At 42.3% G+C, this 20,319-nt stretch overlaps 1 long non-coding RNA gene across 6 annotated transcripts in view; it reads right to left on the reverse strand.

The window, feature by feature from the left end:
* The window catches only part of LOC101716704 (uncharacterized), a 263,276-nt gene that overhangs the window by 127,302 nt on the left and 115,655 nt on the right, over nucleotides 1–20,319 (reverse strand). For all 6 annotated transcript variants that reach the window (XR_015448390.1, XR_015448387.1, XR_015448389.1 and 3 more), the window contains one exon: nucleotides 9,826–9,878. This is a non-coding gene — a long non-coding RNA (uncharacterized LOC101716704). The remainder of the gene's footprint in view (nucleotides 1–9,825; nucleotides 9,879–20,319) is intronic.

Genomic DNA, 20,319 nt, shown 5'->3' on the forward strand with positions numbered 1-20,319 from the left:
GTCTTTGCAGTCTCTGAAGGGTCAGATCACCTCTGTATCCAGCCCTTGGATAACTGGCCAGGAACTTCCTGTATCCCCAGAAGTAGAGGAGACAGGGAACAGGGAATCCCAAAGTGAATATTTTCAAACGCACAGTGGTTTAACACAAACACGGAGAATCTAGACTTTTGTGAAATCCATTTTTGTTCATGGCAGGGCATCTGTATTTTACAATTACAGGGTTGTGGCTTTGGTTTTAGTGTGTCAGGATCACACACATGTGATCGTGTGTTCAGCAACACACACACATTTCACAGTGGGGGGAAAAAACACACTGGATTTTGCAAAGAGGAAAGGAGGGTGGAGCGAAAGAAGGGTCTCCTAGCTGTGACACTGTGTTTAATTGCCAGTCTTAAAGAGGTGATCTCAGGGACACGTCGAGACAGATCCCCGCAGCTGGTAGAAACCTCACCCCAGCACAGTGCACAGAAGGTAATGTTCCCCAGCAGACTGTGCTCTGTCAAGTTTGTCGTCTTGTCCCCGTGTCATTTTCACCGCGAGGACATGCTGGGAGTGTGCTGTGACAAGACTGAGGCCTTTGATGAGAAGACTAGACTTGGGGTCCATATCAAGTCTAAGTGTCTAGTTTACTGTTTGTTTGTTTGTTTGCTTGTGGGTTTTATTTTGTTTTCTCATACTGGGGATTAAACCACGGGCCTTTGAACAAAGCTACATCCCCATCCCCTTTTGTATTTTTTATTTTTGAGACAGGGTCTTGCTAAGTTACTCAATTGCTAAGGCTGAACTTGAACTTGCAATCCTCGGCCTCGGACTCCCCAAGTCCCAGCATTACATGTGTGTGCCACCATGGCCAGTTTAGTGTCCCTTTGACAAGTCCTGCACTCAGGGCACCCTTCATGGTAAACATGGTCCTTCATTTCAGTTCTACCCTGTCGCAGTCTTCCGTGTTGACTCCCACCGTGGCTCCTTCCATTTTCACATTCTAAGAATGTGCATGTGGAAAAAAATCACCAAGAACCATCTAAAAACTTTTGGCTAATATGTTATTAAATAGGCTGCTGGTATTTTAAAAGCGCCTTTGGTTCAGTGGCTCACATCTATCATCCAAGCTACCCAGAGGCAGAAAGATAGTAAGTTCAAAGCCAGCCTGGGAAATTTAGCAAGACTCAAAATTAAAAATTCAGGGCTGGGATTTAGCTCAATGGTTCTGCCACCTGCCTTGCAAGCTCAAGGTCCTGAGTTCGATCTCGGGTACCAAAAAAAAATTCAAATAAAAAGGGAGGAGGGGGCTGGGGGAGTACCTCAGTGGCAGAACACTGAGTTCCCAAGCAGCAGCCCTGGGTTCAACCCCCAGCCCCAGAAGAGAGAAGGGAGTAAGCGCCTTTGTTGCATCTCTTGACTTGGTGTAAACTGGACCAATAACATGAGAAATCCAACCCACCCCATCACACCCCAAGTGTGAATGAGGCAAGTTGTTCATCATCCCTAGGCCCTAAAATAAAATGTTAATTTGGTGGTTTCTAAATTTAAATCCTCTATGGGTGGAAACCTGGAGTAGTAGTGTGTTCCCAACTTCCACTATTCATCTCGCCTCAACACTGCTGCTGTTTTCTCCAAAACATCCCAGGACAGACCCCCAAAACAACCCTCCCGGGGCCCAGGGTGCGGCGGAAGTGTGTGCGTCCAGTTCCGCCAGACGGGCCCTCGTGGTGGGGAGGAGGTTCCAGCAAAGGAAATATCCTGGTACACACCAACACTGTATTTTTTTGAAAGCTACATTTTTAGATTAAACATATGTTCCACGATTTGCCCTCTCCAGGGAGCAGGTTTGAATCTGAGTCGCTGGGAGTGTGAAGGCTGTGCAGTGGAGGAGGGGTTGGAGTTAGGGACAGGACATGTCTCGTCCTCTCGCTGAGCTATCCTCCTAAGCAGACCGAGAACCAGGTGGTCACTGTGCCAGGGACCATTGTGATCCCTCTAGGCAGAGCTGACAGGCTGTCCCCTCCAGGGCTACCCTCTGTATGCTTGACTAGCACTGTGCAAAACCTTAACCAGGTCCAGTTTTCTGCCTCAACAAGCCACATACACCCTGCAGAGAAACAAATGTATGCTCCTGGGAGGCCGAGTCAGGAGGATCACAAGTTCAAGTCCTACCTGGACAATTTAGTGAGAACTTCTCTCAAAAAAATAAAAACTGAAAAGGGCTGAGGATATTGTTTAATCCCCAGAACAGAGAGAGAGAGAGAGAGAGAGAGAGAGAGAGAGAGAGAGATCTACAGTCTTTATAAAGTGACAATTACTCTTTTAACTCTTCTAATTTCCTTCTCCTTCCACTTAAATGTTAATTTCAGGTATCTTCTCGGCAACACAGAACTCACGTTCTGAATAGAATTAAAAGGAAATTAACTTGGGGTTCAGGGTGGAAGTGGGCATTTGGCTTTATTTTTTCTTTTTGGCCTCATATGGCCTCTTAGTAACACCAAGTCAAACCTGAATACTGGGAACATTATTAACCTGTCTCCTTTTTTCTAGTCTAAAGTCCTGTTATTTTGGTGATGGTCCTGAATGGCCCATGTCAGGAGAGTGCTTCTGAGAGATGTGGGGAAGACCTGTAGGCCTCTGGTTCATTTCAGCTTTCAGGATCCAATGCATGCTTCTTCCTTTCATGAACACAGAAGTGGGTTGCTGCAAATTATGGGGTCAGGTGTTGGACTTCGTTCAGCATTCAGTGTGTGTGGGATAGGAGCCGGGGACAGCTGGGGATGGCTGCTGCATGTGTCTTTTCTCCAGTGATGCTAGTTTAAACCTGCAAGCATCCTGAGGTTAATTTGGATTAACATGCTGTCTGCTGTGAACTTTAGAAATTGCAGTAAATGCAGTGGGTAAAAGAAGATGATTGCTGTTTTGATTCCATGGAAATGCTTTTGTATTCCTTTTCTTCCAGGTGAAGTAAACATCTTAAAATAAGCACAATAAATATGTTTCCAAACTCTGTGCATTGTAATTGTAATTAGCTCTTCCTCTGTGATGAGGTTCCATGGGTCAGATCACGCTAATTACTCCCAAGCAGTTTGCACTTTCCTATTTTCATGAAAAGTCTCACATTTTTACAACCAGGAAGATGCTCTTTTGCTTACACTGAAGACTGTAGGGGCAACTCACCTTCTTTCTGTGTGAGAGGGAAATGCAAGGTGAGCATCATTTGGGATTTCTCTTCACTCCCCACAGCCAGTGCGCACTGTGAAGATTCTTTGCCTGCTCTGCCCACCGCTGCCCTGAGACAAATTTTTGCATGTATAGACTTCTCCTTGACCGGGTAGCTGGTGATACCATAAACATTGAGCATTTGTGATATTCTCATCTCTGCTTAAAATGTCTGATTGCTTCTCTGCAGACTTGGATTGGACTTTCTGGATGCAGGGTGACTAATGAAGGAAGTCCCTTAATTGGACAGAGCAGTCCCAGAAAGCCAGTGTTGTAGATAGGAAATCTGACCTGAATCATGTCAAACTCAATGTCAGTAGAATTTAAGGTCTTGTTTTAATAGAAATGAAGATGCAATGAGTTTTCTATGTTTCAAAAGTTTCTTCTTATGAAATTTTGAAACTCTGTAGAAAGTACTAACAGTTTATGGCATTACTTGGAACATCTGGACATTTATAAAACTATTTTCTGCAGATATAACACATCCTAGAATCTGTCTTCTGGTTAGCATCTCCAGACACATGACTTGGAATTCCATGGATGATCTTAAATGCCCTATATATACACTGACTAGATTTAAGACTGCATTACCATGAAAGCTAGACTGATGGATACAAGAGACCGATTCTCCAGAAAAGAAAAATCACATAATCTTAGAGCAATAATCTAATGACAACTACCCTTAATCTCATGTATTTGTTATCTAATTTAACAATTATGGATATTATTTGATCTCCTAATTAAATAGACACATCAATTTATAACTAAACATTGTTTTAACACCTCTCAATTTCTTTAGACAAGATTTGTGGTTAAAGAGATATGTAGTAAAATTATTTTTGGCACACCAATTTGCTAAACTGGTGACCAGATAATAGTGACTTTGATTTTGACCTTACTTTCTTACAATAGTAACAGTTTGGGTTGAGCCAAGCAAATCATGCTTCTGTCCTATCTGAAAATGACTTTGATGACCTCTGCATCTGAACATATCTGGGAACAGTGGTGTCCACCCTCATTAGCTCAGGGAAAATTCTGTTCTTGCTAAAATCTGCAGAGGCACGTTCTTCAAGTGGGTTTTCCTTTACACCCCATCAGCCTGAGCCACCAGGTGAACATGTCAAGACTGCAGGTACCAACATACTATGTACCCATGCACACAAGCACGCACACACAAGCATGCACCCACATACACATCATGCACACATACAGACATGACATACAAACACACACACATATGTACCCATGCATACATGCACACACAGGCACAAACACATGCTGCTTTTCCAGGCAGTGGGTTCTACTGCAACTCCTGGGCACATGGTGGGCATTTCGTGAGTGTTCTCCACATTGAATTGACAGTCATCACTTGAGCATATTTTCCTAACTCACAGTTATCTGCTGAAACAGCTACTTCCTATCCATATTCTTTTATAAGCACTTTATCAGATGTTGGTACTCACTCTTAAAGAAGAATTCTGAGAGGAAAGGTCAAATATTTCAAAAGATAGTAGGCAAAAGTCAAAATTTTCTTCTTCTAATGATATGAAGATGTGTGATGAACAAAACCAAACATTTGGATTTCATCTTCCATCATAAAAACCGCCCAGATTCATAGGTTGTTACCAGATGTTGAGATCTGGGGTCTATTAATATGGAATGCAACACACACAGAAGGACAAGGAAAATAAGTAAGGCAAAAACTACTTCTAGAAGATCACCTGTGTGATAATTAAACCAAATAATAGAAAACAAAAATGACTTAAAATGTATTACATATAAGAATCAATAGTTTAATGAAGCCCAAAGCCCCTGACTTCTCAGTATAAAAATCAGGGATTACATGTCACTGAAAATCAGATGTACTAGGTAAGTTGCACAGAGTCCTTACAATCCCCCTAGCCCTGTCCCTGTTCAACCTCATTTAATCTCCTCAGTCAACCCGAGGGAGGGAGAGAGGTTGGATTACTCTACTTAACCAGAGAGAACAGAAGACAGGAGAGAGCGAAGACCTTCCCCTGGGTCACACAGAGTAAGGGCTCTGTCTTAGTCTCTGGCTCAACACAGCCCTGAAGAAAGTGCATGCTCAGTGCCATTCCACCCAGACCTGGAGCAAAGGTGTGCTGGCCACTGTGATGGACCATTGCCTCTAGAGGACAGAAGATAAGTAAGTACTGCCCCTTGGGAAGCAGAGTCATTTGTTCACAGGTTCAGGCCTGGAGCCAAACCAGGCAAGTTCACACCAGCTCTCCAGCACTTTCCCCCTGCCACCCACCCAACTCTGTAGGATGCGTGGAGATGCATGTCCTCTGACTCCATTCAAGTGACAGTGAGGACAGACATACTCTTCCATGTTGTGTGTGTTGTTGTTGTTGTTCCTCTACCTACCCTTTTCTTTTAAACAATTTCATCTTTTGTACAGATGGTCCACAGGCTTCCAATGCAGGAATTGCCTTCTCCAGGTTGGAGCCAGGCCTTCAGTCCTGGGCTTTGCCTGTGAGATAAGGGTGCTATTCCAATGTTGAAATTCAGAAGAGACTGTGAAGGAGTGGGACAGGGAGGCTCCTCTCTGCACCACGCAGACGTGGTTTCCCTCCTCAACCAAAGGATGGAGCAGGGCCTCCTGCTTCCCTTCGACATCTGTGTGCCTAGCAGTGTCCTGGACAGGGTCTACATGGGAAGGCACACATGTGCACACCAATAGAAGGTTCCAAACATGATGGCTTGTCATGAGAATGGATGCAAACAGAAGGGAGCACAGGTGACCAGATGCGTACAATTTGTGAACCCTCTGGAATGGTTTTCTGTGGGAAGGATTTTCAGTACCAATTTTCCAGTTGCAGGAGAGTTGCAAAAGATATTGCAGAGGAAAGTATGCTGTGAAAAGGTCTGGAAGAGTGAACACCCTGCATAGCATTCTAGGAAGAGAAAAGAGCCTGGATGGGGAATAATAGGCCAGTCACCTGCTTTGGGACAGTTACCAGGTAAGGCCACTTACATGTTCATGGGACAAAAGGCACTGGCACTGGGCACAGAGAGCTGGACCAGCCCAGGCAGTACTTGCAGCCTGGTGGAGAGCTCAGAGTCTAGAGGAGGGGCTGAGCCCTGACGGGGCATTGGGTCTAGCATGCACACCCTGATAGCCTGAAGTTAAAATGTTCTAAACCAACAAAAAAAAAATTTTAAAGACATAATCCAATTTGTAAAATGTTTAATGTTATCCATCCATTTTTAAATGTAATTATTTAATGTGCTACATTTATTCTTTTAAAAAAGAATGCTACAGTGTGCTACTGCTGCAGAGATAGAAAGATCTATCCAATACCTGAGCCACAATAGTAACAGCAAAACCAAAACACCAAGAAGAAAATGTAATGAAAACATCATTCATCATCTAAATGAAAGGTTAAAAAGTCTACCTGTGCTTTAAAAGTAGGTGCCCATGGCATCCAGAATCCTGGAAAGCTAGGCTGGCATTCAGGTCCCGTGCCAGATATTCTGCTCTCTCACCTGTCCATACCACACCTGCACCACCTGCCATGTTTCTCCCATGCTGTGCATGAAGACGCTGAAGGTGAGAAGCACCTCAGTTCCTCATGGCTCATGTGCGTAAGTGCTGCCAGAATTGGGGTCTGAGTCATAGCATTCTCACCACAGCACACACCTTTGGTGACCAGCCACCTCTTCTGTTCCCAGACAGAAAGACACCATAGCTGATATATGGTTTGAGATAATTTTTAATCAAAATATCACTGGAATTTTAAAAATCCTGACAAAAATTCCCTAAATTGTATTGGCATGAGGTAACCTATTAATATAACCAAGACATGTCTTAAAAATAAGAATGCCTGAGTATGAGACTGATGTAGAAACAGACTAATGGACCAGAAGAGATGGTCCAGAATCTGGCACATTTTAAATTGATAATGAAAGACCATATCATTCACATACAGCCAACCTCTGTGTGCACAAGCTCCACATCCAAGGATTCGACAACTGTGGCCTGGAAATATTTGGAGACAGAATGCATCTGCCCTGAACATGTAGAGGGGTTTTTTCTTGTCATTCTTCCCTTACTGATACAGTGTAGCAACTGTGTGTGTAGTGATTGGATTGTATTAAGTGTCAAAAGGAAACTATAAATGATGGGATGCATACAAGAGAATGTGTAGGTAGTGTGCAAATACTACACCATCTTATATAGGGGACAGACGTGAGCACTCATAAATTTTGGTGCCCTTTGGAATATGGGAACAAGTGGATCCCCATTTGGAAAATAGAAAATTGGACTCCTATTCTATATCATATAGCAAAACACAATACAGGATTAAAGATTTAACACAAAAGCCAAAACTATACCAAAATTGTTGAATATTTATATAATCATAAATTAGAACTTTAAAAATTAAACTCCAAAATCAGCAGCCATGGCAGAAAAAAAGTTAAATGTTTGAATACACAAAAAAATTTTAAATTTTCGTGGGCTTCTTTCAAAAAGAGACATGTATGTAAAAAGTTCTTATAAACCAATAAAGCAAAAACAGGCACACCTGTATAAAAATAGAAAATAAAGAACAGAGATTTTTTTAAAATAAGAAAAAACACTAGAATAAAAGGTTCAGCTAATCAAGTGCATGATAAAATCACAAGAAAATGGCTTCATTTACTGAGCTGATCAAGCTGAACAGGATCCCAGTAGCTAAAGAGAAGGGGCTGAGGGAGGCTGAGGGTCCACAGTGCTGGTGGGTCCTGTAAACGGTCTCCCCGGAGCCCAGCTCCAGTCCTCATGTGACTTTCTGCTATGTGGGGGGTGGAGAGCCCCCAGCCTTGGGAGCCAAGGTCTTGAACAGAACTCAGGATGCACCAGTCAAAGACACTCACCACCAAAGAGGAGAAAGACATTAACCTCATGACAGCCACTGGCTGCTGAATGAACGTTCCCTACAGTGGTAGAAGGAGCTTTCTCAACCCTGGTGGAGAAATGGCAATCCTTTACCTCCCAATTAGTCCTGAGAGCTGAGCTAGAGGCTCAGTCTCACATTCTAGTGACTCTGAAAGCCACTCCTAACATAGCAATGAGTAAGGACCCTTCTGGTGAATCTACTGCAGGCAGCTTCCTGTGTCTATTACGTGATGCTCTTCTCTCAAGTCCCATCCATGCTCTGAAACCAACAGAATCAGGAAAAAGGGAATCTGGATGGGATCCTATTAACATAAAGGATGGTGAATTGTCATTGGTGGTCATCTGGGGTCTACTGGACACAAGGCTCTGGCTGGCTCCATAGCTGATAGCTGTCTGCACAAATAATTATGGCCAATGGAAGCTTTGCACGGAGGGGGACTTAGGACTTCTGATCATGCTGGAAAGCTCAGAGAAAGACGTGAGGAGCCAGGAAGGCAGGCTGTCTTCCAAAAAAGAATTTTTTTGTCAAAAGTCTGGAGTCACCCAAAATTGGAGCAGGACCTGAGATGGAAAGGTGGTAAATGACAGTAATCACCAGCCTCATCAAATCATACACAAGCATCAGAGACTTGACCATAAGTGGAGGAAGGACTTCAAAAATTGGAAGACAAACTTTAAGAGCCATTGAATGAGTTCAAGTTGTCTCAATCTTGAAATCTTGCAGGTCATTCTTGCTCCCCGTGGAATAGGCTGTTCCTACCTCCATTGGAACCATGGTAACAGCCTCTCCTGGGGCCATTACTTACAAGTAGATGCCAGTTCCCTCATGTCCCTGGGCCACTATCATGCTTTTCTCCATGGCAGGAATGTGTGCTCTGAAATGCATCATTCCCTGATTTTACTGCTTTAGGGACATGACAGAGTGTGCTCATACAGCACTAGACAGTGGGTCTGTCACTCTCTGGCCACTGGAGGCAAACAGGAGCTTCTGGAGAAACATACAGTCTGCTTTTGAGTAAACTCTGTGCTTTATAAAATAGAAGGCATACACCCTAAAATAACAAGAAAAATTCAATAAATTATAAATAGTAACTTATTAATCTTTAAATAATTAAAATTTAGTAAATAGTAAATATGCAAACCAGGAACACACAGGTGTTTATTATCATTACTAAATATTGCACAGTGCACATCATTGTACATGCTGTCTTCCTATGGCTGGCAGTATAGTGGAGTTCCTGACTCAATGTCAATGTGAAAGTAAGATGGTGCGCTATGACATTACAATGACCATGACTAGGGCACTATTAGATGACAGGATTTTCAGCTCCGTTATAATTTTATGGGGCCAACATCATGTACGTGGTTCATCATTGACCAAAATCTCATTATGCAGCCTTGACTGGATTCAAATTCCTTCCAGGTTGTAGTCAGACCCTGGAAAGGATGGAGCCAAGCAGGGAGAGAGAGCCCTGTCCCACCAAGGAGGTGGCAGGTCCTATGCCAAGAGAGATGCCAAAGAGTTCAAGATGGAACAGGGGTGTGCTCAGCGTGTTTAACCCCCAGAACCAAATAAAAAGTTAGAGTTGCAAGGTTTTCTACTTGAGCTGATCAGAAACATAAGGAAATGTGTGAGGATGGACTGGGACAGGGCAGGACATTGGAGGGAGAGATAATATTTTAGACTGGGTCAGATTTACTAATCTAAATGTACTTACCAAAGCTTTTTTGTGCTGTCTCGATCAGCTGGGCTGGTTGACTCAGTAGTAGCCTGTGATAAAAGAGCAATGTTATTGGTATAATGTATAAAAAGACATAGAGTAGACTTATCATGTGACATCACTCAGCTACCCTTTCCAGTGTCCCCCAGGAAGACTCAGAAGAGACCCCATTCACTAAGGCATTTGTAAGTTAAAAGCTGAGGGACAATTCTGAAGCCTTGAGGAAATGTTATAGGAACTACATTCTGTGCACAAGAAAGGAGGGGAAAGGTAATACCAAGCAACTGGAGAACTGATCTTGCCATTCATGATCTCAGCATTGTAGAAGCCAAATGGTGGCCCTAACCAACGAGGTAAAGGGCACAGCTACTGCAATAACCAACATGACCAAGATGGCAGCCAAGACAGTCCCCTAGGACACAAAGAGCTCTTTGCCAGGAGCTAGTCCAGAATGGGAGAGGAATTGGCAGCCCACAACCACCACACCAAAACAGCATGCTACCCCCACACCCAGAAAGCCCTCTCAATTTACTCGTGGTGTCAACTAGAGCTCCAAGATGGAGAGTTGAGTCAACTCCTTCCAGATTGACCTGAGTCAGACCTGAGTCAGCTCACAGATTAATAACTCCTGTAGGAAGGATCCTATCAGAATGCACAAACATCTGAAGCACATCTCCCCCTTGCCTCTTTCAAACAGCACATGGCTAATTCCATATTTTTCTACTAAATGAGAAAAGTAAAGTGACTGCATCTTTCAGGGATTATCGTATACTGACTCTGAGCTAACTTCAGTTCCTGGAGACCCAGCATGCCATTGGGTGCACCAATCAAGGGAAGAGTTATGGAAACAAGATGCTGAGTAGAACTTTGAGCCCATCCTGTGGTTAGTGCCTCCATTTCTAGGTGTGTAGTAGAAAAAGAGAGGCTTGGAAATTGAGTGGAAGCGTGAAGAAGAGCCCAGTGGAAACCATTAGAACTGTATTCTCATTCTGCGGCTAATATGAAACATCAAACTTAACGCAACTCCACACATTCATCCCAGGTGGAATCATAGAGAAAGGCCCACCATCCCGGGCCCCAAAAATATAAGAGGATTGATTCATCTTGCATCCTAATTGGATTCACCCACTTAGTCTATGCAAAGGCATTGAAAAATGATGTTGGATTATCATAAACTTAATCAGATGGTGATATCAAATGCCCCTGCTGTTCCTAAAGTAATCTCATTATTGAAGCGAATCAACAGATCCTGGTACCTGGTATACATCGATCAATCTGACAATTTTTTTTTTCTTTCCCAATAGCCATAATTCACTGGAAGTACATCAGTGTATTTCCTTAGAAGTACATCATCCCCATCTGATCTCAGGGCACCGCCAGTCCTCTAACTCTTTCTTCATTGACTTCACAGAGATCTTGCTCACCTCACTCTTGAGTATGACAGCATGTTGAGTGTGGTGCCCTAGGACTCTTGGTGAGACGTGGATCACAAGAAGACAGGAGATAAGAGCTCAGAGACCTGCCCCACAGCAAAAGCCAGGCAATTCCGGGTGCCTGAACACATCAGAGAGCTGCTTCAAAGTGCAAGAAAGGAGGCTGCAAAGTGCAACACCGCTAAAGAAGCAGCCTCTTAAGTTTCAAGGACAATAAATTCTACCTTCATTTATGTTGTTTTTGTCCAGTTAGCAAATATCCCCTAAAGGCACCACTGTGAAGAAGGCCCAGGAAAGAGAAGAGTACCTGGGTAACCCTGTGCCTATAAACATGTGCACCTTGAGATATAATACACACTGCTGTGCTTGAGTTTCTGAGCCAAGGCGGGCTCTTTTACAGAGCCCACATAAACCCTGGTAGGAAGACAGCAGTGCCTGCTTGTCAGGGTTTGAACCAATGTCATGCTCCCAAGAACAACTGTCCTCCTTTAGAGAAGTAATGCTTGGCTTTCCAAGGGTCCTGGTTGTCTGAATACTTGACTGTGGGCCAAGAAGTCAGCAGGTATCCTGAGTTGGTCACTGGAACTGGATGTGATCCCAGTCACCAGCCATAAAGTCAGATGTGCACCACACTCAATGTATGAGGCTCGAGCCTCCTGGACAGTTATTTACGGGCAGTTAGCTAAAAAAAGAGAAAATATAAAAAGAACCTGGTTTACAGGCTGCATAATAAAGCCAGTGACAATCATGAGTCCACTTTTGCCCATCACAACAGCTCTCCCTGGAAGATAGCAGAAGCAGGAACCCTCCTGTTTGGAAGAATTTCACCAGCCCATCTGCAGCAGGGCTTTTCCCCCTTTGCTTGCTTGTTTTTGTTTTTATTTTCCCTAGAAAGAGAGTTAGCCAGGGGTACCAATCTACACTGATTCATGGGAAATGCTTGACGGTTTAGTCATATGATCAATAGCAATACTGTAGAAAACCAGAAGTGAAGGGTTAATGATAAAGAGGTTGGAGAATGGGTGTGTAAATGCATATTCTAGAATAACCTCAGGGTGTGGAAAGTAAATCTTTACCAAAAGGTCTTCTGGAGATGCTGTAAGTCATCAGAGTGTTCTGTGCATGTCCACCACCCTCCCTTCCCCAATTCCCCTAATCTTTTCCAATGGGCTCATGAAGTAAGTAGCCATGTTGGGGCAGAGAAAGGTGGCCCATGGGTGGCCTCTTCCAGGCCTAGTCTGTCCAGCCTCATAATTTGAAGGGTCCAGCGAGCCTCCAGGTAGCAGCTCAGTTGTAACTGGATCTCTTTCAACATGGTAGGGACACCAATGCCTACCCTGGCATGAAGTCAGCCAATATGATGTTCCTTACTAGTAGCACCAACTGAGAAACAACCTGGAAAAGCTAAGGAGCATGGCAGAGCATGCTCTGACTCAGCAGTCACTCTATGTCACTCCCTCAGTCACTTTCTCATCCTTGGGACACGATACCTGACACCCACAATGTAAAGGAGGAGAAGTTTACTTGGGCTCACAGTTTCAGGAGTTTCAGTCCATATTCAGCAGGCTCACACAGAAAACAGCATGGTAGAAGGGCTTACCATGGAGGAAAGCTGCTCACATGGCGGCTAGGAAGCAGAGAAAGGAAGAACCAGCCAGGGAGGAAGAGAGAGCTTTCCAGGTCAGAACCTGTGACCACATCTTCACCCAGACCCCACCTCCCAACAATACTTTTAGCTATATAAAACTTGGAAGCAGCCCAATTGCCCATCAACTGGAGACTGGATAAAGAAAATGTGGGTTTTTTATAACATGGAGTACTACTGAGCCATAAAAAATGAGAGATTAGAGATATTTCTAGCTACATGGATGAACATTGAACTGATACTCTTAAGTGAAATAAATAGGACACACATGTATAAATACTGAATAGTTTCTCTAGCGTGAGAAAGTGAAAGTGTAAATAAGGACTAAAAGGTATAATAGATAATGTGAAATAGGAAGAAAAGGGGCAAAGGGGAAGGGGAAGTGGGAGAGGTAGGGGAAAGGAAAGAAGGGAATGGAATTAATATGAGAAAATGAAAAAAATGGAAACAAAGTCTTTGTAAATAGAAAGGGATGGAGGGGTTGAAGGGAGGGCAGAGGAAGGGGGAAAAATAAGAACAAAGAGAGATTACGTACAGGTGCAAATTTCCAATGATGAATGTCATTATATTGTATACCTAAAATGTACCAATAAAATAAAATTTTAAAAAATACTTTTAGCTATAGCACCCCATGATTCAGTCACCTTCCAGAAGTCCCTCCCATGAGCACATGAGGCTGTTGGGGAGCATCTAGCTCCGAACCATAAAAGGCACTGTTTGATTCCTTTCAGAAAACACTGGCCAGGCATCTAAGAGAAGGAAGCAAGGCTGACAACACATTTTCCATTTAACAATGCCCCCACAAAGCCTGTCTGTTTCCTGTGCCTGCAACCTTGGGCTGGATTCTTCCCAGACCCTAGTACCCTAGTAGCAAGGGTGAGATGATGGGCCCTAAAACTGCTACCTCTCTATAACTCCAAGGTCACCTATAAGCCACTGCAGTGTCCCTTGCAAGGCATCTGTGTCACTACCCAGATTTCCATGGGGACGCTTGGGGTTTTCCATCAGCAGCCTCCTGATATGGCAGCTTCCTGTGACTGCATTGACTATTGGTTAGCTGTGGCACAGGGGCTGAAATTCCCCAGTTAGTTGTTTCCTACGCTCAGCCCAGACACATATCCTCCAGTCTTCTGATAATTCTGAGCTGGGAATAAAACCTTTGTGTTTAAACTAGCTATATGGAGTTTTGATGTTTACAGTTATTCAATAATTGATCAAATAGTGGAAGTACATTTAGGAATATGTATCAGAAACCCTTAAAATTTGTGTTCTCTTTAATTCAGAATTCTCTTCTAGGAATTTATCCAAAGAAAATAAGTGGACAAGTGTGTCAATACTTATGCACAAATGCATCTTTTCTCTAATAAAGAAAAATTGGAGTTAACCTCAAATATAATTGGTAAATGAATAAGAGAACAGTATGATTCAGATCATTCCAGAAATTTCAGAATATTTCACCTTTCAATAAAGAAGACAAATCCTATGGACTGTAGAGTGAATATATGTTTCCAGAAAAAAAGTACACTCTGCAAAGAGTATTTGACTTTCCTCAAATGGTTATTCTTTTATCTTATTTTTGGAGGAAAGGAGAAGGAATGGTGACCAGCATGTACAACTTTAAAATGCTTTGGATGTAACCTGCCAGATTTCTAATTAAAAAGAAGTGTGCATTTTTTTTATTATTTAAATTATGTACTAAAGTCAGAGGACACATTCTGGTCATGCTCTGTTTCACAACCACTTAATAAGTGCACACTGCATGCCTAAGTCCTGGGGAGCCCAAGATAGCTAAGACACAGGTCTTCCCTGAAGAATCTTCAAAAGCGTCTATGAAACTGAACTCCACAGTTAAAGTTCAGAGGTTGGTCCTAATGATACAGAGCTCTGTCCTGGTTCTCACCCTTCCTGCCCACTGGACATGACCAAAGGAAGCCAAAAGTGACTTCAGGATATGGTCACAGTACAAACCTAATGTACGACGAACATCTTAAATTATCTCCCTTCTACTACATTTTAGATTGAGGGGTGCTGGTTTCCAAGATCATTAAATATTTTCCTGATCTTTATTCTTCTTTCTTTTATCTTTATTGTTTTGTGGCTCAGAATTTTAGTAGCATCCTTACACTCCCCAGCAAACCTCTTCTCCAACTCCAAAGGTTGTCTGCATTGGCCCAGCATAATCGTGATCTGTATCGCCATCTGTGGCAGGTCTGCAGTTGTGTCTTTGGTCCCAGCAAGTCCATTTCAGAGGATGGAAATCTCCAGTGTTGTATCCACAGCACACATTCTTGATTTCCTGGCATGCCTGAAGCTGCAACTAGACACCCTGAATTTCACCTGTGCATTGATGTGTGTACATTGATGGAGCCCAGGACCCCCATAAATAAGCCTTATCTGACCCAATTAACAGGTTCAGGTATTGAAGCCTTCCTGGTCCTGATTTCCTTAATCATTCATTTACAAGCAGCTGTTTATAATTTGAGGAAAAGAACAATGTTTTCCATTGTGTATTAGGATTTTTTAAAAACTCAACATTCAACAGTTGGAATGTTTCAGGGAAGTCACTGGTATGATCTCCCACATACTCCCCATATGAATTTGGGTGCTTTGGGAAATAAAAATATTTCCTGTATGTTCAAAGTTCCTGTTTTTATTTTTTTTATTTTTTTTATTTTTGGGGGTACCAGGGATCAAACTCCAGACCTTGTGCTTGCGAGGCAGGAGGCGGAACCACTGAGCTAAATCCCTGACCCTAGCTCCTGTTTTTAAAAAGACAGCAACTCATATTGTTCACATATTGCTTCTTCATGCAAAATGTGACTCTTAAGCTCCAAGACACTTGAGTAGGGCAAAGAGGAGGACACAGATTCAAAACCCTAATAATTATTAAATTCTGGGCTAAGGGGACTCAATCCCTACAAAGATGGTGGTGGAGCAATGAGGAGAGAGATGGAGAAATCAGGAAGGATTGGAGGGAATTGAAGGGTGGGTTAGCTGCAGACAGCAAAGGCAGGGTGAAAGACATTCCAGGGAAAGAGGCAGCAGCCTCAGATCGCAGCCTCAGTTGGGAGCGACACAGTGAAAAGATTCTTCATAATGTGTCTCATCCAGCTTCCTTACACACAAGCAGCCAGTGTGCTATAATTATGCCAGGTCCTGGGCTATGTGTGTTACCCTCATCCTAATGAATACCACAGCAGCTCTCAGAAGTTGGTGTGGTTGTAAAAGGAAGAAGCTGAGCTCAGAGAAGTTCAGCACTTTGGGCAAAGTCAATAGCCAGTAAGTGTTTATGGAAAAGGAAATCCAGATTGGTACTGCTCCACATTCTGAGCTCTTTCTCCCTCTCTTCACTGCCTCCCTGGAGCAGCCCAACTTCCATGCCATGAAATGCAAATGTAGAAGGATGGTCCTCCACTGTCATAGACAAAGTTAAGACCACTCTGATTTCACAGAAGGGTCCAGGTCTACCCATGTCATAAGTATCACCCCTACCCAGGTTGTCCTTGATGGGTGGCTGCTCCTCAGAGCTCACTGGGGTACTGGGGTACAATAGCCCTGCTTGTGCCTTTGGAGACACCTTTCCTAAACCTCCTAGCTATGGAGAAAATCCTGTAGCTGACCCTACTGAGAACTCCCGGAAACAAAGGAGTCGTTATTGTACCTTGGCTGGGGCTGGTACTGTAGTGGCGCTCAGGGCACCCAGCTGCCACCTGGGCTTCAGTGCTGATGTTTGCTTAGGAACCCTGGGGTAGAGGGGCTTCTTTCTCTCCCTGTGGGCACTGAAGGGAAATTAGGATAGCACAAAAGAAATGTTGGCAACATTAGTAGTTCTGTCATTTACCCTGGAAATCCCATCATTCAACCTCAGGAGTCTGACCCTAAAAATGCACAAAATGAGAGAATTTAAGGCAAATAGATAGGACTTTTCATTTTATCTTGAGTGTCCATAAAAATCCCAAACTTGGACACTTGTAAAAGTGAGAGGAGTTGACTTCAGGAAAAATGCCACATGCTCTCTCATATGTGGAAGCTAAAAAGTTGATGTTCCAGTGGAAAGGAATAGAACAGGGATTACAGAGCTAGGAAGGTTGGGAGGGGCAAGGCAGAGGAGGTTGGATGATGGATACCAAAATACAGTTAGATGAAGGAAATACACACTCATGTTCTCCCACACAGTGGAGGGACCATAGTTCATAATGCCTCCTTATATGTTTTATGAAAAACTAGAAGAGAGAAGATTGAAGTCTTTAGACATTAACAAATTATAAGAGGCAAATGCTAATTATCTTGCTTTCATCATGGCACATTTTATGTATGTACTGAATTATCACACTGTACAATATGCACAACTGCTATGAATGAATCAAAAAGAAAAATAAAATTTTAAAAAGAAAAAAGAAAGGAATGGGCATTAAAACTCACATGGACAATGGGAATTAAAGTATCTTTCTTCTGAGATTTAAAACATTTTTAGTGATTTTATAGTAACTGCTACTACATGCACTATCTGTGACACATAAGGGGAACTTGGGTAAAGCATAGGGATGTGGTGGCAAATCAATGGAGGACAGCTCAGTCCAGGGAGCAGAGACTGAAACCTACCACGATTGTGTCTGCTGAGTGTAGAACACACTGGCAGTAACCCCATGCAAGGGAAAGAAAACACAAAATGATCAATAGAATCATACAAAGAAGTATAACTGTGGCCATTTTTTTTTTTGCAAAGCAGTCTTTTGCCACATACAATATGGTTGCTTTGCTTTAGAGTTATCATTATTTGAAATCAGTGTAGCAGCATTGCTGACCGTATCAGCTACCTATGGCTGTGAAACAAAACTTCCGAAACTCCATGGCTGAAACATGTGTGGTTATTTTCCTACAGTTTCTGACGTCAGGAGAACAGGAGTGGCTCCACAGTGGTTCAGACCCAGGGCTGCAGTTGACATCCTGAACTAATTCAAAATGTTTCTCTTTCATTGTCATTCTGACTTTGGGGAAGAGTCAGAAGTCACAGGGCACCAGATGTGAGTATGGTGAATGAGGACACAGTGTCATTTTTTTTTTATTTGACAGAAATTGCCATAAGTGGTTGATCAATTAGGTGTGATCAAAACATATGGTTAATTATCAAATTTTTAAAAATTATCTTAAAAAATACATTGCCATTATTCCCCTTCAAGATACTCAGAACACCTTCCTCACTTTGAACACACTTGCCTTAACTTTCTTTGCCATCTGTCTTTTACTGTAATAAGACTTTTTTTTACATACCTTTTGACCACACTTGTCTGTGTTCAGTAGAGGGGCAACCCCTATAGGCCTGACTGCATGTTCCATCTGCAGTCAGCTGAGTCCACAGCCGCAGAGCCCACAGGTTAGCAGGAGCAGCCAGAATCTCAGAACTGATGCTCACTGTTTCTGTTCCCTTCCGCTGTTCCCACAGATGAACCTGGCCCCAGTCCTGTGCATTCACACAATTACTATTAGTGGGGATCACTGCAGGGAATTTTGGAGTCTGGATACCACATCAACTTTCAGTTTTGCTCAATTTTTTTAAATTTTAAATTAATTTTATTGGCATATTTTAGGTATACAATATAATGACATGCATCATTGGAAATTTGTACCTTTACATAATCTCTCCTGGTTCTTCTTTTTTCCCCTTCCCCTGCCCTCTCTTCAACCCCTCCATTCCTCCCTATTTACAGACTTTGTTTCCATTTTTTCATTTTCTCATATTAATTCCAGTTTTGCTCAATTTTTAATCATTGTTGGTATAATGGTTATCTCAGAAATAAAAATGAAATTTCAGTGCTAAATACTAAAAATTCTTAATGTTTTTACATTTAATTCATTTGACTGTGGAAAACGTACCGCATTCATCATTTTTTCTAATTTCATCTTCAACAACTAAATACCTATTTGTGTTATTTTTCACTACCCATGTCCTCAAATAAGACAAATTTTTTTTATTCAGCTCTGTTTCGAAATCCCTTTTCCCTTCCTTCTATCCCTCCTCCCTCCATCTTTTGTTCCCCTTTCTATTTGAAAAAGATCTTTCTACTTCCTAATATCTATCTTTTTTTGCTCCTGTTTACACTTCGGGTTTCTCCTATAAAAGAAGCAATTCGATATTTAAACATGTGTATCTGATTTATTTCACTTAAGATTATGGTCTCGAGGTGCATCCATTTACCTAAAAATGCCTCGTTTATCCTTCTTTATTGCAGAGTAGTACTCCATTAATTTGTCAGCAAATACCACATTTTCTTTATCTGTTCATCTGCTGATGGACATATAGACTGTTTCCAAGATCTAGCTATTATAAATTGTGCTGCTATAAAAAGGGGTGTCCACATACCACTGTAGTATGATGACTTCAACTCTTAGGGGAAGATGGCGCAGTGGGTTGCTAGAATGGGAATTGCTGGATCAAATGGACTTTCTAGTTTTACTTTTCGAGGAATTTCCATTGCCAATAGTGAGGGGAGGATGAGTTGGTGGGAGGAGAAAAGGAGGTTAGGGGAAGAGGTGAGCTAGGATATTCCCAGGAAGGGAGAAAGCCCTTCCACTCCTCTGCATTGTGCCACACCTTGCAATGAGCAACAGGTGTGTTCCTTTAAAAAAAAGGAATTAATTTTAAAACACCCACACACCAGTAATTTAAATTCACTAGAGAATAGCTATTTAGAGAAACCCTGTTGTAAATCTTTTCACAAACTGAAGAACATTTAAGTAATTACCCTCTAATTTATGTGCTCTGTGAGGTCAACTATTTAAATGTTGGGCTTTCTTAATTCGAGGCACACCCATATTTATAGACTGTCTTTAGAACTCATTATGTCTGGAAATGTATTTCTTTCTTCAACAGAAAAAAATAACATTTTGGTGACATAGGCAGAAGTTATCCATTATTCTGGCAACTGCTGAATTTCTTACTACAAAAAAAGGATTTTTGTGGAACAAATCAAAACTCGTTATGGTCTGGAGTTACGTGTCTTATATTTAAAGACAGACTATGCCAGGCAAGGTGGCTCATGCCTGTAATCCCAGCACTCAGGAGGCTGAGGCAGGAGAATCATCATGAGTTCAAGGCCAGCCTGGGCAACATGGTGAGTTCAAAACCAGTCTGAACTACATAATAAGACCCTGTCTTTAAATAAATAAACAATTGTGAGCATTTTGCTCTTGTGGTGCTGGGGATGGACCCAGGGCCTGCCACATGATAGGCAAGTGCTTTGCCACTGAGGCATGGCTCCAACCAGCTACACAATCTTTAAACACCTGTAGTTTGTATTCACTCTAGTCTTAATTTATCTGGCTGTTAACCCTGTATTATTTTTTTCTAAGTAAATGTAGCTGAAAAAGCTATGTATCATCATGAGTTAATAATAGGTGTATTAGAAAATATCT

Source organism: Heterocephalus glaber, unplaced genomic scaffold (genome assembly GCF_053883595.1).
Source record: "Heterocephalus glaber isolate CG9 unplaced genomic scaffold, H.glaber_assembly_v1.0 deba00000470, whole genome shotgun sequence".
NCBI lineage: Eukaryota > Metazoa > Chordata > Mammalia > Rodentia > Bathyergidae > Heterocephalus > Heterocephalus glaber.